This window comes from Epinephelus lanceolatus, chromosome 13 (assembly GCF_041903045.1).
Source record: "Epinephelus lanceolatus isolate andai-2023 chromosome 13, ASM4190304v1, whole genome shotgun sequence".
In the NCBI taxonomy this organism is placed as follows: domain Eukaryota; kingdom Metazoa; phylum Chordata; class Actinopteri; order Perciformes; family Serranidae; genus Epinephelus; species Epinephelus lanceolatus.
The window spans coordinates 31,397,519-31,422,593 of NC_135746.1; the positions used below are offsets into that span (position 1 = coordinate 31,397,519).

A 25,075-nucleotide genomic window follows, 5' to 3' on the forward strand; every position below is an offset into this window, starting at 1 on the left:
CTTAAAGTAATGGGGGTCCAACAGCCGTTTTTTTTTTCATGCAGCAGGTGTATCTGAGAATGTTCCTTATCTTCAAAGCAGTCTGGCAGTCAAACTGTGTAATGAATCACTGATAATCCGTCCAAATTAATTGATTTAATTACAATAAGGGTATTGTGGATGTACCTGATGTCCTTCATGTTGTTATGCTGTGGTGCATGTGACGCCCTGTGCAGAGTGTGGCAACAAAGTTCTTTGGAAAGGAAAATAAAGAATCCATCTATGTATAATGATCATAAATCATTCAGGGGGGTGGGTGTTCAAAAATTCATTATTTGTAGGTTTTAATGTTGTCATGGGTTAGGTACACATTACACTGTACATATTATCATTTTATTTATATACAGCAATAACGAAAGTAATGGCAGAGATGGTGATGATGATGAAATAGTAGTGCTAATACTAAAAATTCTATTTGCATATGTAATGTTTATTTACACAAAAATGTGTGTATTTATAACTACAAGCACATTTACAATAATAATATGATGTGATTATTTTGTACTGCAAACTGTACAGCTTTTGGTGTATTTAATTCCAGTCTTAACCTATAGCTGAGGACACAGATAGACAGGCACAAACGAGGCAGGAAGACAGTGAGGCAGTCAGACAGACAGGTCGCTCCAGAGGTGACCGGGGAATCCTGCTCTCTCTGTGCCGGCAGACAGAGCCTCCTCTTCGGCCACTGCTCCTCCTCCCCTCCCTCTGCCCTGGTTGCGCGCTGGGGGATCCGACGACGTCACACGAGCACACACACACACACACACACACACACACACACGCACACACACACACACACACGCCCTCTCTCGCTCTCTGCCACTCCGTCTCACTCTCTCTCCCTCTCCTCTATGCTGCTATTCTGGGAAGTGGCGTTTGGAATAACCCCCGTGTGCGTACGAGTGTGTGTGTGCGTGTGTCTCCTGATTTCACCCTCACACACGCACACATACACACTCACAACACAGTCAGACGCACACATTTACTGTCTGTCTGACTGCAGTAGTGGAGCTCCGGCAGCAGAAATCCGGTCGGAAAGGATTCCTTCCATTTTTACGCGCAACTTTTCCTCCGTCGGCCGCCTCGCCGCGCCGTTTCCACCGCTCCCCCTCTACTCCTGTGGATTTCTAACAACCGTCTCCTGCCTGTTTTCTAACGGACAACCAGCGAGGTGTCAAGCCCGCCCGGAATCGGATCTCCTGTCACCGGGGTTGCTTGTTGTCATTTTCGCACGGAGACGCGCACCCAGAGCGCAGACATAAGGTAAGTGCGGGGAGGGAAAACGAAACCTTACCGGGCATATTCTCACACATATCACAGTGACAGCGGGCTTTTCAGCGCCATGACGGACATTATGGGCTGTTTTCACGGCACTTGATCTTTAGTTTAGCTTATAAGGGCAAGACTATGCAGGGGGAATACCCCGGGCACGCATTGCATTGCATGCAGATTACCCAGGTTGCGTAATATCCTGAGGAATTTGCAGTAGCCTGCACGGCCAGGCTGGCTGCAAGGCCGGGGGGAGAGAAATATAGAGGGAGAACGAGAGGGAGGGGGAGTGTTCGTGGATATGAAGCTGTGAAAGTGGAAGAGGTGCGATGGTGTGATTTTACGTCTGGAAGGTCGATTTTCTGCATTTGTGCGTTGTGCAGCAACAAACCACCTCTGCCCGCATCTGGGCTGTTTGGCTCAAAGAAGTTCACTTGCCATCCTCTATAATAACACCACAATCACCGTATAGTGCCAGCTGAGCGCTCAAAAGTGAGTTTAAGCTGTGACCTTAGCTCGCTCCGGTATTTCCTTGTTGCTGCTACAGTGTGTTGAGTGTGACATGTCAGAGGTATTTAAACAGAGGCTTATTTCCACAGTGTGTGTTGTGTATGTCTCCAGTATGAGAACTGCTGTAAAGCTCGGGGTTCTTTTTCAGTAGGGAGTGACTTTATCTCATATGCTCATCGTTTGCTTCCTCTGTTTGTGTGTGTATGTATGTGTGTGTCTGTGTATGAGAGAGAGAGTGAGAGAAATTGTGGGTGGTGCGCTGGCTGGTTCCGGGAATGTTCCATGACGTGTTGCCGTCTAGAGAGGGGCCCCGGCCGGGGAGACTCCGACGCACGGCCCGGCCCTGCTCAGTCTCTCTTTCTCTCCCTCCGCTCAAAAAAGCCAGCTGATACTGTTGTGCTGGAAAATATCTCAGCAGCCCTTTCTTCGCTGTGTTCCCAGAGATTTACAGCCTCATCATGTAAGCACGTCGCGTGTGACTGCGCGTCATAATCCTGTGATCCAGCACGGCACTGATATCTGCAGGGAAACTCTCTTGTTTTTTTTCCCCTCACAGTGAGGTCAGAGGTCAAAGGTCAGGGTCAAACACTACTATATGCTTAAGGACACAACAGCAAAGGTTATTGGCAATGTGAGGGTCCTGACTGCAGGTTGAAGCAGCTGAAGGACACTGTGCTGCCCAGCTGCTGCCAACATGACTGTTTGGTTGTCAGAGTGTTTCTTTGATGTTTAATGTGTCACAGGAAGCACAAATAGAGCGCACATTAACATTAAAGACCAATAAAGATCAAACATCAGCTTCTCCATGATGGCATGCCTAAAAAATCAAACACATAAATATATTTATAACAAATTATAAGAAAACTAAACATTAACAAACGGGAAAAATATCTAAATAAGTCTTCGTTGAACAATTGGTCTTATTGTCACATCTGTGTGTGTTTATTGTCTGTGTTGGCAGGGAAAGCAGCTAATTTTAAACTCAGATTGACACTGTAAAGGTGGTATTTTTAGAAACAATGAGAAGCTGCGTGCGGTGCAAAACAGTGAAATAAAATGGAAGCTGAATTAAAGAGTGAAGCAGCGCTGATGGAATGCTCTGTTGCTGTTTAAGAGGAGCAATAAGAGAAACCTTTCCTGAATGTGTTTGTGGTGTTTGTGGGGTTACAATGAACCTGTAGCTGAAGACAATGTATTCTGCTGTCAGGACACGTGCTGTGCACGACTGTGTGCGTGTGTCTGTGGTAAATGTGTGTGAGAGCGTGCGCGGAGTAAGAGACCGACCTACGTACCATCTGTCCCGCTGCCACCTCAGATGGCCATCGGGGTGTGCTGCGTAGGAGCGAGTGTCCGTGCATACACACACACACGTGCACACATACAATCACACTCACACACACTGTTACCAGGGTAGATAGGCGTACGGAGAACATGCATGAGGTGTGAGTTGATTTTCTGCACTAAACACTCAATTAATTTATTACATAGGCCTTGTGGGAACTCTATGTGTGTATGCATGTGTGTGAGGTACCCTCACTGATGTAGAGCATAATACAGCAGTTAACAGTAGGGATGAAACAACTACTCTGAGTACAAACAATCCTTGATTCCATGCCTCGAAGAGTTGTTTCATCACAGACAGTGATCTCTGTCACACCAGGGCTGGCTTTATGTGGAGCTGAACATTCATGGTTGAAAATGGAGGGAAAAGAAAAGAGGAAGAGCAAATGAAGAGACAGAGTCAAGATTCAGGACCATTCCAGTTTGGAAATGTGCAAGCTGCCTTATTAGCAGCTGTGTCACACTGGCCTTAGAGTTGGCTGCAGCATGGCTAGCTTGCTACTTTATCTACTACAAAAGTATTAGACTTTCCAAAACTGCTGTGCACTGGCTGTGCCATTGTTTTCCTATAGAGAGAGCTGTGGCGCTCAACTGGGCATGGCGCTCAACTTGAAATTGCGAACAAACACTGCACTCAGAGTTTGAATTATTTCAACTCTGACCTAGTTTGACACTGACCTTTGAAAGTACAACCTATGAGATGACAGTGGTATATGACATAGCCAGAGGCAAATAATGACACATGCATGCAGAGGAGGTAGAGTGATGGAAGTTCGTCCTGGAAACCCTAAAGCCCCTTTACCACTGCAGAAGAAAAACACCATCACCCACTAATATCTGACTTTGTATTTAATGGGAAAGGCTACAATCAGCTTTCATTTATTGTCTCTGAGCGGCTCCAATCGCAGTGATGTAAATATATGGAAATATGGACGTAAACCATGCATAACTTTTCCTGGTGAGGTTGTGGTATGTTTGTACATATATGAGGGTTTATTGAATGCGGGAAAACCTGCTAAAAATAGCTGATAGACTGCTTTCCCATTACCAGTAGACCAGACCCATGTGTGGACGAGTCTGTTTGTATTTTCTCTGATGTGTTACGTTCAATGTCAAGAAAGCACCAGGAAAAGGGGTGAGTAAACAGTAAGAAGTAGCATGGAGTTACTTATTTTTGATATCTGTTACATCTTTGGTCTCTCTTTCGAACTGTAGTGCCGACTAATTTTGAACACGTTCAAGCACTGCTTGGAAAGAGACTGATGGAATTTTCTCAGAAAATTGCTTTTGATTGTGACAGGGGCTGTGCTTTGTATCACAAGCATCTGGTTTAAACCGCACCTGCCAGGGCCTTCTGTAAAGATACACTCAAATGCATCATACATAAAACAATATTTTATTCTTTTGAGATTGAACCCACACAGAACGGTATTCGACTGCAGCTGTTGTTGCCTAGATGACGTATACCTGTGCTGTGCTTTGCCCCTGCATTTTCTGAACCCTACCTCACCAGTGGCGTTCACAGAGTTGGGTCGAGGGCCATGGCCACCCTGATGCCAGTTGATGCCCCCCAGGGGAAAATAGTTGAAGGCTGACATTAGTGTTTTTTTTTCAGAGGCCATGACACACTTATTTTTTAGAGGTATCTTGTGAGGCTAGACAACCTAAGGCATCTAATGGTATCAAAAATGCTTATCAGGAAGGGGGCCAAGTAATGCTCCAAAGTTAGGCTATATTTTAGCATTGGAATAACTGCATGGCCATTTTCAAAGGGTCCCTTGAACTTAAGACCTCTCTAATCTTTGTTTTTTTACTTGTGAAATATACTGAACAGTTTTACGTCTTCAAATAATATTCAAATCTGATGAAGGAAAATCACTGTTCAACAATCATGGACAGGCAAACCAGTGACAAGGGGTCCAAAGTATATGCTCAATGTTTAGGGGGTAGATTGGGATCCACTGGCTGAAGTGACAGTATGGTATGCTAGCTACAAATCGCACCTGTTGGTGGGACATGCTGTATGTCAGTGACAGTATCATCCTGTCACTAAGTGGCATAATGTTATGTTGGTGTAGGGTGTGACAGCCTGCTTAAGTTGCTACATGATGATTTATTACATCATTTTGGGAAATCCTTTTGTCCAAAGAGACTTACATCTAATATGGTGCAATAATGAAGAAACACAAAGTCCATTTTGGTTTAAAATCACCTACTGAGGTTTACATCACCTGCTGTGTGGATAACAATGCAGCAGCCTGTTTTGATTTTATATATTTATATGTATAATTTTATGTTGTTGAAATTAATTATCTGAGCACTTGCTTGAAATCTGTTTGATTATCAGCACGTCTCGCTTCTTGTGTATTCCTAGCTGCAGCCGTCTGCATCTGTCTCGCCGCTGGCTGTGCATCACTTGGTTCACCGCAGATGTGATACCTTTGCATTTGCTGTCAATTAACACGGCACACACATCATAGCTGGAGAATTTGAAATGACTGCAGATGTATGGCATGGTGTGATGAAGTAACACGCCCTCTCTCTCTCTCTCAAACACATGCACAGTTGAGTTGAGTTGAGCTTTCGTTACAGCTTTCAATTGCTGGTGTACATCCTGATGTGAAGTGTGAAATCCGTAACATCCCCCCATTCTGCTTGTACAGATGACACTTAACACCATCAGCTTTCGATATTCTGCTGCCATGGATTTAGAAACTAACAGTCAGTTATATCTTGCATCAAGAGCTGAAATGGTTATTGAACAGGTTTGCTTGAGATTACTGTGAGAATCAGAAATGTCAAAAACAGCCACAAGGTAACAACAAAAACTCTATCTTGGTAATAGTATGAACATTTGTATATAATCACAGCCATTATATAATTCTAATATAATGGTTATATAACCTTGGACAAGGTGACAGCTGTATTTCCCTTCGCACTGTCGGCTCAAGCTATAGAGGTTTCCACAGAGATGATATCTAATAATGACTGAACCCACTGGGAAATCTGAAGTTTAGGAGGAGACTATCACCTGCTGTAATACTTAGAACTTTTTGGCGGCTGTTAGACCTAAAGACGAGGTCTTCTTCTATAGAATCATCATTTAAAAGTTAAAAAAAAAGATAAAATCAAAAAAAAAAAAAAAAGAAATCAGAATAATATATATCATATCATATAAATTGACTGAATTGACTATTTTATTAAAATTATTGATGCATTAATGTGTTAATCACTTTAATGTTACAGCTGGTAAAGGCAGGGCTACATTTTTACTGGGTGCTTCAATACTACATTTTAGTATAATAGGCCTAGTTGATTTAAAAAAACAAAATGGTCTAAATCTGCAAAGTAACTAAAGCTGTAAAATAAATATAGTTTATTAAAAAGTACAATACTTACCTCTGTGGAGTAGAGGTATAAAGTAGTAGACAATAGAAATACTCAAGAATAAGTGTGTGTACCTCAAAACTGTATGGTATTGAATTCATTAGGATATTAGCAACTAATTGAAAGACCCAGTTTTGGTCTACTAGCTTAATATATCTGATGTTTTATAGGCTGATAATAAAGAACAAATGAAAGACTAAATAACTACAACAAAAGGAAGAATGACAAAAATGAAGTGGGCTGAAATCAGGTGTATGTTTGAACAATCGAGTGTATATCTTTACTACCTATTTGGTGATTTAAAAACAGATTTCACAAAGGAAACATTGCTCTGCTTTGTACTGTGGCTTTCTTTGCCTCACCCAGGCTGTTACTGTAACATATCAGACACCTCCGAGTGGATTACTACTAACAAATAACAGCTGCATTGCAACATAATGCACCTGCAACACAGGAACACTGTGCCTACTGATTCCCCGCCACAGAGTGAATGGGCTTCCTCCAGAGAGCGACGAATTCAGAGCATTAAAAGAGGATTTTAAGCTTCGCACTGAACTGATCCACAGTTTATGTCACTGAATGAATTGTGCTGCTTTTGAATGCAACTGCACAGTTTCACCTGTGTGTGTGTGTGTGTGTGTGTGTGTGTGTGTGTGTGTGATCACCTGAGAGCTGGAGAGGAACCTGAGAGCGCTCCGGTGACCGTGGTCCTGACAGCGACGGCTAAATTATTAAGATACACACTCACACACAAAGCTAATGAGTTGGTTGACTGGCTTCTCCTAATAAATTGTTCCTCTGTGGTTTGGTTTTACACAATACCTGCTTGGATATACAGTATACACACCTGGAGGAGAGGAGGAGGTGAAGGAGTGGGGGGAGAAGTAGAGGAGAGTGAAGTTCAAGTGAGAGTAAAATTCAATAAGGGGGAAGGCGAATTAAAGAATGAGGGAATTAAATGAGAAGAAGAGGGAGAAGGTAGGAGGAAAAGACAAGGGAGGAGACAGAATGAGGTAGAAGAGAAAATGAGAGGAAAGAAGGAATGAGAGTGTGACTGGGAGAGGAGAGGAGGCAAGAGGAGAAGAAAGGAAATAAGAGTAAGGACACGAGGAGAGGAGACAAGGGTGCAGGAAAAAAGCAAGGGAGAGGTAAAAAGAGGTGAGGAGAGGAAACAAGTGGAGAGGAGAGGGAAAGAGGGGAGAGGAAACAAAAGGTGAAAAGAGGAAGAAAGTGGAGAAGGTAGAAGATGAGAGGAAACAAGCAGAGAGGAGAGAGGAAAAGAGGAAACAAAACGAGAGGCGAGGAAAGGAAACAAGAGTTGGTAAGAGCGAAGAGAGGAACCAAGGGGAGAGGAGAGGAGAGGACACTGAAGGGAAGGGGAGGAGAGGAAACAAAAAGAGAGGTGAAAAGAGATGCGGAAAGGAAACAAGGTTAGGATAGGAGAATATGGTAGCAAATGAAAGAAGAGGAGAGGAAACAAGAGGAGATAAGTAGAGGAGAGGAAAGATGGGTTGAGGAAAGGAAGCAACTGGAGAAGAGAATGGAGGAGAAGAAACAGGTGGAGAGGAGAGAAGAGGGGAGGAAACAAGAGGTGAGGAGAAAAAACAAGTCAAGAGCAAAGAGAAGAGGAAACAAGTGAGGAGGTGGGAATCAAGAGGTTGGGGAGGAAACAAGTAAGAGAGAAGAGGAAAGGAAGCAAGAGGGGAGGGAAAAAGAGGAGAGGATAGGCAGGGGATAGGGTAGGAAAGGAAACAAGAGGTAAAGAGAAAATGAGTCAATAGCAAAGAGGAAAGGAAACAAGAGGGGTGGGAAAAAGAGGAGAACAGAGAGGAGAGAGGTAGAGCAGAGGGATTGAGAGGTGAAGAGAAGAAATGAGGGGAGAGAAAAGGAGAGGAAACGAGGAGAGGAAAGAAATCAAGTGGGATGATGAGAGGAGATGAAACAAAAGGAGAAGAGAGGAAATGAGAGGGGAGGAGAGGATGATGGAGGAGGAGAAGGAAAAGGAGGAAAAGAGGAGGATCAGGAGTAACAGAGCGCAGGAAGAGGAGAGAGGATGAGAGATGTCCAAGCTGTACTAACAGAGGAGTGTGTCTATTCTGTCAGCTGCTGACACACTTATCATTTGAAGGACTTTACTCAGTAGGGTGTGTGTGTGTGTGTGCGCGTGCGTGTGTGTGTGTGTGTGTGTGTGTGATCTCAGCTTGTTGTCCTCAGCTGTACAAAAGGAAACTCCCGCTCCCCTATAACCTCTAAGATGAGGACATTTTTTAATCCCCCAAGGAATCTGTGATCACTGTGCTGCTGACTGTTGCTTCACATCGGCCAATAGTATGGCATATATTTGTGCGTGTGTGTGTGTGTGTGTGTGTGTGTGTGTGTCTGTGTGTGTGTGTGTGTCTGTATGTGTGACAGGGGAAGAGGCTGATATTGAAACCCAACCTCTCTTTACTCAAAGGAAGGCACTGATGTCAGGTGGGCCGTGTGTGCGTGTTTGTGTGTGTGTGTGTGTTTGGCTCTTTAAATTGGACAGCGACTTGATGGAGAGATAGAGGGAGAGAGACAGAGAGAGACCTTTACCCAAACTGCCCTACTTTCTCAACAGCTTGTAATTAGTCCCACTTCATGCATTTATGCATCAGACAGTAGAGCTAAAGCAGTGTTTTGTAATCAGAAAATCCCAACTGACACAACCAACATTCGGCTTCCCCTTTACTGTACACTCAATTGGTTGTAAATGAAAGGCAGTAACTGCTAACACACAACATATGGAGAGGAACACTACTGCATATAGGCCTACATGTAGCGTTCTCCTGTACAGGTGATTGTCTGAGCCAAGCTAAGTGCTTGAAAGCTTTCATACCATTTACATAACATGGTAAAAGTTGCTTTTTCTCTTGGTGAAGCAACCCTGTTTCCTAGAAATTACTTTGTACTGCTTTCTTAATTATGTTGTTGTGGCAACATAATTGCTGCCTGCATTATGTTCCTAGATAATGTTTCTTTCAGCTAACGAAACACTACTTTCATGTACCGTGCAGGCTTCACATGGAGATGGTTGGGAAGGATGGCAGCGTACAAATTGCAGGACCTTGACACCAGAACTTGGGTTCACATCCAAGCTACTGTCTTAGGGTTAGGCAACAAAAGCACTTCAGTTAAGTCATGAATTTGGTTAAATGTCAAAGGTCTAATGTGCAGGATTTAGTTGCATCTAGTGGTGAGGTTGCAGAATTTAAACCTCCTCCATGTTCAAGCATGTTGGAGAACTATGGTAGCTGATACAGAATCGCAAATGGCCCTGTCTAGTGCCAGTGTTTGACTTGTCTATTCTGGTCTACTTTATGTAGATATAAATGACTCATTCTAAGGTAACAAAAACACAATGCTTTCTTTTTTCATTATAAACTAATAATAAATAAAGTTATGAATATTACACACCATTTCTGCCGATAGATAGCCTACCCCTAATTCCTACACTCTCAACAAAGAAGTACTAAAGTGAACATTTTTATTGAGCATAGCGTTAGTTCAGGCAGGACATGATGTCAAGCTCAGCTCACATCCCAGCTACACCTTTGCTGCTGCTCCCTCTGCCGAAGGCTTTCCATGTAGGCGCATGGAAGGGCAGGTGTGCTCTCTCAACCTTGTGCTTTCTTTATTTGCACCTAGAAGGGCAGAGAGGTGCAAGGAACAGTTGTTGTGTGTAGGCCAAATGTAAGGCAGAGGGGCCCCAGAACAGAGCCATACTGCAAATGGAAATAAAGTTTTCTTTGACTGAAGTGTTCCTGACTGAACTACTATGTTAAGTAACACATTAATGACATGGCAGGTAGCAAGTTTTTTTCATTATGTTAATAGAAAGCTTAATTAGCATTAGCAGTATTAAGTTTCCCTAAAAATGTATGTGCCGTTTCAAATTAGTTGTAGCCTTAACATTATTTCAGGGACAGGGCTGATTGAAGCAGTAAGAGCGTGTTGCGTACATCTCTTTATCTAGTTTCTTCCTGCTACTTCTGCAATATTCAAAACTAATGGCACTAAGCATAGGTGGTGGGGGAAAATATTGATACAGCATAGTATCACAATATTTTTGCGTGGCAATATCGAATCGATACACAGACGCAAAGTATTGATTTTTTATTACATAAATGATTAATGTTACAGAAAAAATTCATCTCTTGGAAGCTGACTAGAATAATAACATCAGTTGCTTGTCCACTAAATATTAGATGCACTAGATTTGCTGCAATAAAAACGCCTGAAGTGAGATGAACAGCCTGCGATTTTGTCTTACAACAGATGTTGACAAAGTCTCCCTTTTTGGACATAAATTGCAATTGAAAAAGGTAATAAATAAATATATTGCAATATATGTTATCATAATACTCAGCATATTGCAACACGTTTAAAAATTGCATTGTTATTGTATCGTGACTGTGAAGTATCAGGATTATATTGTATCATGGGGCATTTCTATTTGTTATGTAGACCAACTTTTAGTTAAAAACAGGCTGTCACGCTTGCTGATCTCTATGCTTCAGTAGAAAGCTTTACATGTGAAGCTGCAGCAGCAGGAACTTTCTGGTTTGCATTAGCAATTAGCACAATAGGCTAAATATCTGTGGAAAAATTGTATTTGTGTTGGTGTACGATGAGATTTATTTTCGTGAGGACATATCCTGTAGATTGTCTTGTTTTTCTATGTTGATAATTTTGCATTTACATCATTTAATGTTAACGACATTCAAATATTATTTTTGCTCTTAATGTTAAATTTGCTATATATATAATAAGCTGGAGTGTAGAAGACACAGAGGGAAACTGCTAGCCAAAAGACACCTTTACAGTATATGTTGTATCCTGTTAGCTAGCAAGCTAGCTAATCACCTGTCTGTTAGCTTCATGACAAGCAAAGATACTGGGACCATTTTGTTTAAGCTAGCTGCTTATTAAGTAAGTTAACTGACCAGAAACAAGTTTCTTTGTTTTCTATTTGTACAAGTGTTAAATACATGAGATATAAGTTGTAACTATGTCTTTTGGCTAGGCTTTTATCACAGCAGACAGTTTGACTTGTCAGAAAAAACACAGTTGAAACTAATTTCATTAACGATGGCTCAGTTCCATTAAGTGTCCCAGTAGGCTATGACAGTGAGCCAGCATTCACAATACCAGTAACCCTGGAAACAGCTCACCTAAATGGAATGCAGCCTTTGTAATGTCATCAATTACACCTGCGCTTTTCCCACAATGACAAGTCAAAATGTCTGCCAAGGGAAAGGTCTGTTGTGAGGAGGGCTAACGTTAGCAGCTTCCCCTCGGCTGTCTGTATAAGTGCTCAAACTTAACACTTGCTGGACCACAGAGTATATATATATATATATATATACATATATATGTATATATATGAGCAGAGAGCAATGTAGGAAACTATCAGGTGTAAAGGTAAAAAATAGCAGTCTGGCAAACTTGAGTTTTGGTTCTTTGAATATTTATAGCCGTAGTTTTGTCACCTTAAATTTTTGGGGGCTAAACCTTAACGGATTTGATAAGGGATATAGATGGATTTGGATTTGATACTGGAATCAAATTTAATAAAATGCTATCAAAACCCTAACTCTAATCTAATGCACAGCTCATAGATCACCATTTCATAGTTTGGTTTCATTTTTTCCTATTAATAGCTGGATAACTGCTCAAATGTAGATGACATGCCATCTTATTCCCAGCAGCTGCGGTGCGGTATGATTAAATAAAACGTGTCAGTCATCTCAAACATCAGAAACCTTCAACTTTTTGATGTCAGTCACTGTCAATCTACTGCCGCTATTTTGCAGCGTTGTACACACCCACAGACATGAAACCAGAACTGAAATACGTTACAACGGCACCAAATTGTTTTTCTTTTTTTTGGGGGGGGGCGGGGGTTATGAGCAAAGTGTGAAACTCTCAATTTCTCTCAGTGGGAAAGTCTCGCTTTCTTGCTTGCGGTAACTCATGGTGTCTACATGTACATATATGTAAAACCCAGTGGAATACACAGAGCTCAGACATTTACTACTGGGGTGGGTGTAGAGTGGCATTTTGGGAAATGTAGGATCTTTACGTGACATACGTCAGGCTGTTGAAGGGAAAGTTGATGAATCAAAAATGTAAATTAAAATGAGGTGTACAACACAGGCTGATGTAAGTGTATCTAAAGTGTTTTTTCCCTTAATGATCTTAATCTTTTCATGACATTTGTTTACATCAGATAAATGGGTACTTCTGAGCTCGGTTAATGTCATCTTAATCTCATATGTTTTTAAAAGGAGTATTCTCATTAGAAGCCATTAAAAAAAGGTAATATAAAATCTTAAATATGCATCACTATGTTGAGCGTTCTGCCTCTTGTGAGTTTGCCGTTCCCAGGCTTTGCTGCCCAGTCTGATATTATCTGCCACAGTGGAGTAAGCGGTAGCACAATTAAAACACAGACACATTACTGCTGTAGGTTTAGGTTGAGTTATTTGCATATCCATACAAAAGATAAGAACACTTCAAAAAATATCAGGGGATGAAAAGAAATCCAATCTCAGCAGGTGAGACAGAACAGAAACCCCAACGGGCTTAAAAAGAAACCCAAAGAAAAAAGTGACAAAAGAAAACTGAAAATCAAGATGACAAACGGATGACACGAGTGATCTGAAACTCTAAGACAGAATGTCGTCTGTTTTTATTTGTTTATTGTTGGATTCATCGAAGGGTTTGAAATGTCAGTGTCAAACACTCAGAATCTGCAAAGAAGACAACAGAGACTTCTGTGTTTTTAGAAATTTTAGATTACAAACCACAGGATCAGCGTGTCACTCCCGTAGTCGTGGAAATTTTACAAAAACAACTGCTGGTTTTTATTTCCCTGACATAAATTTAAATATCACATTGGTATTTATATGCTGAGAGAGTCTCATGACCTTTTGACCTTTAAAACTACTAAGAATATGTTTGCAGTCTATGCTTTTATTTTCCACTACAAGGCCAAAAGTATGTGGACATCTGAACAGGAAATGTATGACTGTCAAACATCTTATTCTAAAACCATGGACTATAGTCTGCTGCTATAACAGCCTCCACTCGTTGGGCAGGACTTTCCACCAGATGGTGAATCTGGCTGCAGGGATTTGCTCCCATACAGAGAGCCTTAGTGTGGTCCAACACTGATGTCGTGTGATAAGGTCTTGCAGCTTGCAGTCCAAGTTCTGGGACATCCCAGTGGTGTTGGATGGGGTTGAGGGCAGGCCACTGAAGTTTTCACACCAAATTAGGAAAACCGTTTCTCTGATAGTTTAGGTTTGTTGTTAGGTTGAAAGGGTCTTCCCCAAACTGTTTACCGCATTCTCATTTCAACTTGTCAAATATCGCTGCTTTGTCTGTGGACTTTCACATCTACATATGATGCGCTAGGTATCCCCCTGCATCTGGTGTTGACACTGTGGGACTCAATTTATGCTTTTTCACATGCATTGTGTCTTGTCAAAATACACTTCCGTTTTTGCAGAACATGTACAGTTTCTGCTCATTAGATACATACAGTCTTTTTCAAAATAAACTTGCCGTGTAGGTAAAACACCTTGTATTCATGTTTATTACCTTGTGCAACAAAAGCTCATGGTTAGGTTTTAAAAAAACCCATCATGGTTTGGTTTAACATCCCCATCCACCTCCTCTCCTACCCACCCAACAAGGATTTTCCAGCTTCTTATATTACGTTGTTACCAGCCCTGGTGCGATTGATAATGTTGTGAAAGGTGCCTTTGTGCGCGGTATTTGACGTCTGTGGTTGCTGGCCGCTGCATCAGCGATTGTTGCAGCCTGGTGCATATAAAGGTTCGGACACACTTTAGTGCTTTTGTGCATCGATAACTAACATACGGATCACTGACAAAGCAGCAGTATTTGACGAACTTGGAATGAGAACAGGCTGAACTGTTGTAACAAATATGACTTGGAAGGACAGTACTGTCTAAAATATATGCTACTGGGAAATAACTTTGATTCGAAGCAGTTCCCAGGCATACTGTGTTTTGTACAGGATAAACAATTGGGATTTAATGTGTTGATTGAGCTTTAGAAGTGTTGTTAGGCTGCATGCAATAATTTTGGGTTCATAAAAACAATGAGATAATGCTATACTACTGAAAAGATGTACTGGTGTTATATTTTGGGATATGCCAAGGCTCAGCATGACTCCAGTGTGAGGAGGCAGCCATATTGTATCCACGCGGCTTTACAGTACACACAGTATGTTTCAGGTGGAGTTATATAAAAGTGTTATGTGTCTTTATCATCCTTCCTCTTTCCCTCTCCCTCAGGGGCTGTGACCAGTTTGTGGACTTGCTAAACTGGGCCAGAGGACACAAGGTTACACCAGGTAGGAGCCACAAAACTAGTTTCTGTGTATGTGTGCATGTGTGCATGTGTGCGGTGGTTATAGCTCACGGTTGTACACAACGGTAGATGTAAAGATACATAAAATGGGAAGACAGTAAGTAAAAATCTGAGTTCATGCAGCAAACGTTTATTCTGTGAAGTCAAACGTGAGGATGGATTTATAAGTTAGTCTAGGTGACATTTGTGCAAGCTCTGCAAAAAGTTAGGTGACATACATTAAATATCAAGTGCAAGTAAAAAAGGTCATCAAATTGAAATCATTGACTGACAAAATGTTTTAGTAGTAGTAAAAGGAAAATTACCTCAAGAAAATCCCTTAAAAAGGAGTGTAATTTGGTTTTTGTTTTGTTTTAATTGCAAGTATATGTAGGTAATGTGAGAGTAGATAAAGATACATTTACTGTAAGCTCATGAGAATAAATTCCTGCCTGGAATAGAGTATGAAGAAAATGGTGGAATAGGCTTTCTTTGTAATAATAACCATCATTAGGATTTAAAATGGCCGATCCTTTTGTCATGAGAGAGGGAGAGGCTCACACAGAGAAACAGACGTTAAGACAAGGAGAGAGTTGAGCTGTATTCATTTAACCAGAATTACTCTCGCTGTTTTCTCCTGGCTGGTTGCCCCGGCAACCGGCCAGCTTCGTTACCAGAGGTGTGACCTCGGCTGGGAGTGTAAATGGAAAAAACTCACTTTAATGGTCCTGCTGACTGTCATCATGTAAAGTTTCTGTACTCCTGTCTGCTTCGCTTGTCGTAGCTCCACCTCAGGGATGATTGAATTCTGCTCTCTGTACACACAAGAGGAGTCATTAGGAGGGGTCTGGTAGCTGGTTGTTTGGAGTTGTCTTGTGTTTGAAGAGCTGAATTTGTTTTACAGTTTAAAGCAGAAGACAGAGTGTGTGTGTTGCTATGCCAGCTGTAGTGAAACAGATCCAAGAATAAGGACGGAACAGGGTGCACTAAACTGTTGCAGTGACAAAATGTGACAAGATACACAGTTCTGCCAGCTGCTTTAACAAAGACAGCAGGAGTCACCACGATAAAAAAAAATCAGCTCGTTTTAAGGAAATGCTTTTCACATTCACATTGAAGTTATTTGTTATAACAACATCCTAATTTATCATACAATAAGGGAACAAAAGTTAAGTGTTTTAATGAGATAAGGCAGAATGAAAAACACAGTGGGTCTCAACCTTTTTCATGTCAGATTAGGTCAAAGAGGCGTCTTGATCAGAGTTTGGTTGTTTGATACTCACCTCTATAGTGAATTAAATGGTGAAAATTTTTTTGTTGTTATACTGAAAGGTTTCTTTTTATTACAAAAAAATCCGGTATGTGGAAAAAAGAAAAATGTGTCATTATAACACGAAAAATATAAATAACTCATATATCTGTGTTATTTAGTTTTTTTGTCATGGTGGCAGCAATGAGCAGTACGATAGGCCTTTGTATTGGAGCTAGAATTGCACATGTGGCGGACAGCACATGTGCGTAATAATTTTCCATTGTTTGTCATCCGATCGTTAAGAAAACGCTGTGTCATCTCAACATTTTTTGTTGATTGCCAAAAAAAAAAAAATGACATGATCATGAGAAAACATCATGTGGAGCTGAGAGAATAGTTATTCTGAGATCATTAGAAAAACAGCTTATTACAGTAAGCTGACATTATATGGTAGTCTGCTCTTAATCATGAAGAAATCCCAAGAAAGTTTGTGTCATCGTCATGACAAAAAGGATCACATCTCTCTCTGTAATGAGAGAGTCAACTGAAATCTTGGTTCCTGTCTCTTCTGATTGGTTGCTTACTAAAACAGCACCCCTTTTAATCAAAAACAAGAAGTGAAATGGCATCATTCTGTCAGAAAGCAATGAATTAAATGAACTTTATATACTGACACCGGTAAACAATCATGGTCCCTGTTGCAGATTTCAAGCTTGTGCACTTGCCACAACTGTATTTTTTTTAGTGTAGTCAGCTTTAAAAAGAAGCTTTTTAAAGTTCATATAGACCTAACGGTGAGGTCAACTAAAGAATAAGCTTAATTTTCTATGTCCATCATTAAATCGACAAGCCACAATGGGGAAGTCAAAGGTCAGTGAGGCCTCAGCATCTTGAAAACAGATCTATGAAAGCATCACCACCCCACCACAATGATCACCAAGGATCATTTAGCCGAGGAAGAACATAATTTGCATTTGAATCACAAGTCAGGAGAATATTGTAGAAAGGAGAAGTGGCAGAATGAAGCGCTGATGTAGGATAGACTGAGAGAAATTGACTGTCATGGCAGAGAGTAAAAACAGATTCAGGATTAAACAAGAAGGACTTGTGTAATGGCTGCTGCACTAAAGATTAGGCTTAAAAAGACGGATGGATGCAAGACAGAGGAGTGATGCTGAAGCATAAAGTCTTGCCTTTTTGCTTTCTTTGCTTTTTAAATGTGTGATGGCTGCAGATAGGCTGGATAATAGAAGAAACAGCGTATTGTGTGTGCGTGCGTGTCAGCAGTGTCACTTCCTCTTCCTGTGTAACAGGCGGCTTCGTATCAAGGCTAAGATGAACTATGTCATCCAAACACCCTCTGTCTTTCTCTCTATCTCCCCCTCGCTCTCACATCATTCCCTCTTCTATGTGTTCTCACCCACCGCTCTGTGTGTGTGTGTGTGTGTGTGTGTGTGTGGTTGACTCAGACAGTGCACAGAAATAGATCATGTAAAGCAGAGATTACTATCTGCACCTCAAAGCACAAATGTGTGGGGTTTTAAACTTCATACAGTGTCATCTCACACACACACACACACACACACACACACACACACACACACACACAGAGACAACAGAAAACATGCACAGGATGTGCGTCAGTGCTTGCAGACAGTGCACATGCTGTAAAATGCATACACTGTGTGTGAGGTGTGTTATGAGGACATAGAAGGTGACAACTGTCAACGGCTGCTCCAAACTGAGGCAAGCTGTTCAGACAGACAGAAAGTTTGTCTCCATGCCAACAACTCATTCACAATAAACGACAACATATATTGTCCATGCACTCTAGGACGACCAGTGATGAGTTGTAACTAGTTACATGTAACTAATTTCATTACAGTTACTTATCAAAACTGTTTACAAAGGGGTTACATCTCAATATATTCTTAATAATAATATAATATAAAATAATAATAATATAAAGAACATTCAATTTGTTGCTTTGCATCTTTTCACAGTGCAGGAATGAACATTACTTACTTACTTTTATGAAGTAATTTTAATACTTATATTACTTATTACATTTTGATCAGAGTAACTAGTGATCTATAAGCTTTTACAATTCAGTAGTAACCTTCCCAACACTGAGGATGACACAAAAGTGTTTTTGGACAGGATGACATCGTCTGTCTGTGGCTTCCAAAACTGTTCTAAATCCCAGATGAAAAATAAATCAGTTTCATGATGGGACAGCGCTACAGTCAAGGTTTGGTTAGGACACAAAGACGACATGGTTAGTGTTAGAAAAACATGATGGTTTGGGTACAAGTACTTTGTTCCTGCTTCAGTGCTGCTTGTCATAGATTCTCCAAGTCTGTGGAACTCTACTGGAGGGATGAATATCATTCTTCTGAGAGATGTTCTCTCATTTGGTGTTCTGATGATGGTCGAGATCGTTGTCTAAAGCGTGGGCCCAAAATTTCTCATTCAAACTGTTCAGTGAGTACTCTAAGGAAGTAGCTTCAGGTTTTACCTTTAATATATCATCAATCTGTATAGGCAAAGCAGGAAAACACAATAATACAGAGCAACAAATACAACAGAAAGGCTAGTTTCCAGCTTGCCAACACCAGAAAGACAAAACTCAAAAACACTGAGCAGCAGCAAGATCTAAAAACCGACTAAATGAGCCACATCTATAAAAAAATCACAGAAATACCACTGAATGAAGGGAAATAACATGAAATTCAAGACAGAGAAAGTGAGAGAGACAGAGAGACAGAGAGAGAGAGAGATGGAGGACCAAATGGATGCGGGCGCCATGGTAACCACAGAGTCGGTACATTGAGAAGTATGCTGAAAATGAAAAACCAGTGGACAGTAAGCCAATGAGTGTTCACATCAGTCTCTGTTCACTGATTGGCTAAAATGGACCAAGAAGTGAACTGAGTCACACTTAGACACACACACACAAACACACACACACACACACAAACAAACACAAACATAAGCACAGATTCATTCACCTTTGTTGTCACACAGTAGCATGTTCAAATAAAGAAACGAAGGAAAAAGGCAAAACATGGAGAGGGAAGACTGTATGTTCTGTTGCCATGGCGACCATGGCTTGGTACGACAGATGCAAGTTGTGCCCTTGACAGCAACACATGGAGAGGGAGTTTTTATACATACAAACGCACACACACACACAAGTGCAGAATGATGATCATGTGTATTGACTAACAGCTGTGTCTATATGAATGGCCTTTGGGTGAGCACCCCCCCCACCCCCCCTTGCACTCTAGACGTGCGTGTGTGTTCATGTATGTGTGTGTACAGGTCACAAGTGAGATAACAGAGCGACAGAATTTGAATAGCATTATGGGATATGACTGTTGCCGAGACAACAGCAGTTAGTTTGGTTCCCATTTCCTCCAGGTAACCAGAAGTCCACTGGCCTCTTTGTTTGTGCATTCAAATCACATGAAAAGTAGTGAGTGTGCGTGTGTGTGTGTGTGTGTGTGTGTGTGTATGTGTGTGCGTGTGTGTGTGTTTGAGAGAGAGAGAGAGAGAAAAAGAGAGAGTTGTGGTGTGTCTGAATACAGTGCGGCGGTACAATAAGGAGCTTTGGTTTCGCTTCCGCGTCATTCGTCATGCAAATGACGGCGTTGTTGCTTCTGCAGCCTGCACACTTCCTGTACATGCTCTCTGTGTGTGAACCAGTGTGTGTATCTATGTGTGTGAGACAGAGAGCCTATACAGCACTTAAGAGGTTCAGTGTGTGCCTTTCTGCATCTAAATTTGCATTGGAGAGTGCATGTTTAATGTATGACAGTTTTTTTGTGTGTGTCTGTATGCATGTACATCCTTGTAAACAGAATATATGTGTGTTGTGTTTTGTGTAAATATAATAAATATGAAAACACTAATGCCCTCTCTCCATTCATCACTCCATCTCTCCAGTAATAAACTGTAATAAACATTTGTAAAACAGTAAAAGACATTATTGAAACAGGAATAAACTGCAGTAACTGTAATTAACATTTGTAAAAAGTAATAAACATTAATGAACTGTAATAACTGTAGCAGTAAATGGTGGTAGCATGGCTCGGAGTCAGCGGGGTGACGTGGAGACCCAGCTGAAGAGCCATTCAGAGAAAGACCGGATGTTTCTAGGAGGAGAGATGGACTGATGAATGGAGAGAGGACAAGGTCAAGATAGGAGAGGAGGGATTGTAATTAGGCGCCATCACCATCACCCATCACCTTCTCCACCTCCCTTCGAGCATCGAGCATCCCTCGCTCTGTCATCTTTCCTTTCCCCCTCTCCATTCCCGTACCTCTCACCTCTTACCTCTTTTCTTTGCTGTCTTTTCCCTCCCTTTTTATACCCCCTTTTTATCTTTCTCTTCCTCCCTGATGTTTTTTCTTTCATTCCTCCAATTCTTTTACTCCTGTATCCCACTATCCCTCTTCCTCTTTCTCTCTCAGCATCCTTCACTCGGTTTCTATTTCTTTTTCCATCTTCCTTTCCTTCTTACATTCCTTCTCCCTTCCTCTCTATTTCTCCCCATTATTTTTCATCCTCCCATCCTCTCTTTTTCCTTCTTTTCCCATCCCTACATTTTTGTAACCCCTCCATCTTCCTGTCCTCCATGGTTTCCAGTTTTGCCTTATTCCTTTATGTTGACTTCTCCTCATTCCTCTTTCATCTCTCCATTCTTTTATCCTTCTAATCATTTCTCATATCTCTTCTTTTTCCTTTCCCATCTCTCATTTTCTGTCACCATTTCCTGTCTCTCTAGCCCCCCCCTACACATTTTGCAGGTTTTTGTCATATTCCCTTTCTCCTTCTCCTCATTCAGCTCTTCACCTCCCCTCTTTCTTTACCTCTACCAGTCATTCCTTTCTCCCTGTTTTTTGTAACCCTCTCCTTCTCTTCTCTGTCCTTATTTCTTCTGCTCCTTCTTTTCACCCCTATTTTCATACCCCATCCTTCTCTTTCTCTACCTCCCTCCAGCTTTGTTTTCTTTGCATCCTCCATCATCCTTGCGTTCCACTGTCCCCTCCTCTTGCCTTCCTTGTCTGCTTTCTCCTTACCTCTTCCTCCTCTCCTCCATCCCTCCTTCTTCTTTCCCCCTACACTCCCTTCGCTCCATCATCACGCCCTTCCTCTTCACCTCACTCCCCCACGTGTCACTTCCCCCTTCCTTCATCTTTTCATCACTCTCTCTATCTCTCCACGATCTCCTCTGCCAGGAAGGAACAGGTGGCTCGCCTCTGCTGTGCCACTTGGTGGCTTCCTGCCCGAAACAGAGAGAGAGAGAGAGAGAGAGAGAGAGAGAGAGATAGACAGAGGGAGGGAGAGATTGTGGCCCATGTCATTGCCCTGGCACTGGGGCTTGTACCATGTGACGGACGGAAGGAGGAGGAGCAGGAGGAAGTGGAAGAGGAGGATGGGAGGAGGAGTCTGACTGAAGGCTGTGATTTTGGAGACTGAGGGAGAGAAAGAGAGCAGCAGGTGCTTCAGTTTGAAGCGCTTGTACAGACGCACACATGCTCTTAAAGATAAGAGCTACCAAGATATTTCTGTTCACGCACCAGCATGACATCATTTCCTGTCCTCACACTGGAAGTCAACACATTAAAGAGTCGGTGGTGTGTCTCTCACCCAGCTATTTTTCTTAACCCAGCAAAATTAGGGAAATTCTCTAAATGTCTTACCTTCATTCTTACTTCCACCCCAGCCCTTTCTCCTCTTTTCCAGCTCTCCTCGCCCCTCGCTTGTCTCTTTTACATGATATGCATTTGGCATTCAGGCTCAGTAATAACAAGCGCTCCATGTCATCCAAGTGCATCCCTCCCAAATAACGTGTGTTCTACAGTACAAATGCTTTCTCCTTTCTCTCATCTCCTCTGCTCTATTTTTATATTCTCCCTCTAATCTTAATCTCATGCTGCAGTTTCAAAATTTGACATATTTGGAAAAAACGAGTTGTGGGCTTGTTCCTGTAGCTGCTAGGATTAGCCGCTGCTACACTGGCTACCCATCTCTGGAGCTAACTCCATATGCATGGCATTAAGACTGATTAGCTCCACGCTAGCTCACTCATACTCAGGGTATTAAGGCTTAAAAGCTAGCGTAGCTGGCTAGCACCTTGCGCCTCCCGTCCGTCATGCGACGGGGGATTACCGCATGCTAACAGCGGTGAGTGCTGAGCATGGCCTAGCAGGCTAAAAATTAGCTCTTCAAAGAGGGGTAAATCTAGTGTGACCTGAAAACACATCCCTGCTAAATTTCTTTGATGTCTGTCTTCTCTGCAGTCACAAGTGTTTAAGTGTGGAGAAATGTATGTTATACATATATTACCTGGATGAGGGTGGGCAAAATCTAACGCCTGCCCCTTCTACACCACTCTCAGAGAGGTACCTTTCAGCAAGACATCAACCAGCACCAACACCAGAGGGCCGTGGCTTTGCCAGGCAGCTCCCAGTTAGATTATATGTCTTATGTCTTATGTTTTTCTTATATTTTCTTATGTGATTTTATTGATGTTTTGACAGGGGAATTTCTTTGATAAGCCTTTAGTGGCTTCTAACCTCTCCGGCACTTTTCTTTTTTTAATCTTGTAAATTTTATACTGTCTGTTTTTAACATTATGTGCAAATAAACTAATCTAAACTAACCGCTGCCACGGTGTTGGCCTTTTCTGTAATGTTGCTTTTCTCCTCCTCATATTTTAGTAGAATTAATCTCTGATCCTCACATGAGAAATACTTTTTTTTTCCCCTCACATACGGCGCTCTGTGAGGACGCTCAGTGACGCTGCACTTCTCTGATGATTGTGATTGGTCTGCTGCGTGCGCGTTCATGGCTCTTGATAAAGCAACCCTGGGTTGAGTTACCGAGTTGATATTCAGTGTCGTGATACCGATTATCCTGATTGCCATTGTTAGGGTTAGTCAACCCAGGACTTGTCGGAAAGCTACGGTTCCACTGTTTCACGTAATATGCGTGGCTTCTTGCTATGACGCACGGTCGCGGAGAAAATCAATAGAGAAGAACAGGTGTGAATTTGGACGCACTATGCGTCATTCGGGCCCATAGGGTTAACGATTATTACTATTGAATATTCGAAGTTTGAAGTGAGACACGACGGAACCTGGGGGGCCAGAGTAATAGTAATTTATCATATTCATATACTTTAATCAACCACCTGCACCCAAGTCATTGATAGCAGGACTTAGCATTGTGTTTGTGTCTGTGAAAGACAGAGGGAAGATAGATGGAAGGTGGTCTATTGTAAGCAATGTTTCTGTGAGTTTACTCTAAATGCCGTGGGTTGGGCCTCATCACTAGATGCAAAGCAAGTGCTTCAATACAGTAAGCAGCCACCAATAACCATCTGTCATTCGTCTCACCTCTTCTTTTTCCTGGTCAGACTGCCAATTTAATGCTTGAAGCGGAGGTTGTGACTGCACTGAGAACACTGGCCTCATTTGTGTCTGACACTTGCCACCTTCTTTCAGTTTCCTTCACCATTTTAGTGGTGAAAAACAGCCCTAGAAACCTGGATAGCTGAAACTTACATCATGAATATGATTAATACCAGAAAAGGTCTCAAATACAGAATAGTAGTGCAATTTAGTTTAGTTACAAAAACCTCTATATACTGCCGTAGCCCTGCCAGATGTAGTGTAGTTTTTCTTTCTGGCAAATTAATGATTGCTTGGAACACTGACAACATACATTTAAGAAGTGTATTATACTGCAGGACTTATATGGACGTCACATTTTGGCACATCCGTTGTAACAGTGGTAAATCCAAGGAATCAGTGGCAATATATAAACAGGCTACTACTCACTCCCTTTCCTGATTTGCACAAACTGCTCCTCATTGTACGACACATTGCAGGTTGGCCCGCGTGTAACCTTCTTGTCTTTGTGTCTAAGGTTTAAGTAAAAATGTTGTCTGAATTTTTTCATGCAAAACTGTCACACTCAATTACCGCCAATGTAGCACAGAGCTCTCTGCTTTCCCACAAACTCAAACTGGATAGTGCTTTTGTCTGTCCGCCTTTTGAAATTCATCTTCGCTCACACACTTGTCCAAATGGAGTCGTTTCATCTCAAACATATTTTCACATTTAACATTTGAAAAGTGTGATTTTGCCTGTTGTGACATGTGACATGAGTTACGTTGATTTGTATTCTTACTGATAAAATATCTAAAAGCTGTCAATCTAAAAATTTGAATTCCTCCCAAAATGAGTGAAACTCTGCTTCTCTTGTTGGTCTTAAACTTTTCCCCTCTTACTCCCTCACTCCTTTCATCTGTCTTTCCATCCCTCTGTCCCTTTCGCCTCCTGTTTCATCCTTCATCACTCTGATCCCCCTCTCTCCTCCCTCCTCCTCCTCCTCCTCTTCAAAGCTCTGTCTATCTGTCTCTGGATTCAATCCTCCCCTCCCTTTCATCCCCCTCTCCTCTCCTCCCTTCTCTCCTCTCATCTCCTCTCCTCTGTTCCCCTCCTGTCTCAACTCGTCTTTTCCCACTTTGTCTCCTCTCTGATGTTTTCCTCTTTCCTCTCTCTTCGTCTCCTCCTCTTCTCCTCGCTTTGGTTTCTCCTCACCTTGTCTCCTTCTTCCTCCTTTCTTCCTTTTCTTTTCTCCCTTCTCTTCATGTCTCCTCTAATTTACACCTTTCTTTACCTCCTCTTTGTTCTACTTCTCTTCTCCTCTCATTTCCTCATCTCGTCCAGCCTCCTAATTTGTCCTCCCCACCCTCTTCTCTTAAGCTTTCCTCTTGTCTTTCCTCCATTCCTCCCCTCTCCTGTCTGTATCTGTCCTTCCCCTCCCCTCATTATCGTTTTTCTTCTCTATTTAAC

General features: G+C 41.8%; 1 protein-coding gene across 1 annotated transcript in view; it reads left to right on the forward strand.

Moving 5' to 3' along the window:
• Window positions 1–761: 761 nt before the first annotated feature.
• The window catches only part of hivep2a (HIVEP zinc finger 2a), a 121,539-nt gene continuing 97,225 nt past the window's right edge, over window positions 762–25,075 (forward strand). The window contains exons 1-2 of the mRNA XM_078174031.1: window positions 762–1,302; window positions 14,898–14,956. The gene's annotated coding sequence lies outside the window, so the exon portion shown is untranslated. The remainder of the gene's footprint in view (window positions 1,303–14,897; window positions 14,957–25,075) is intronic.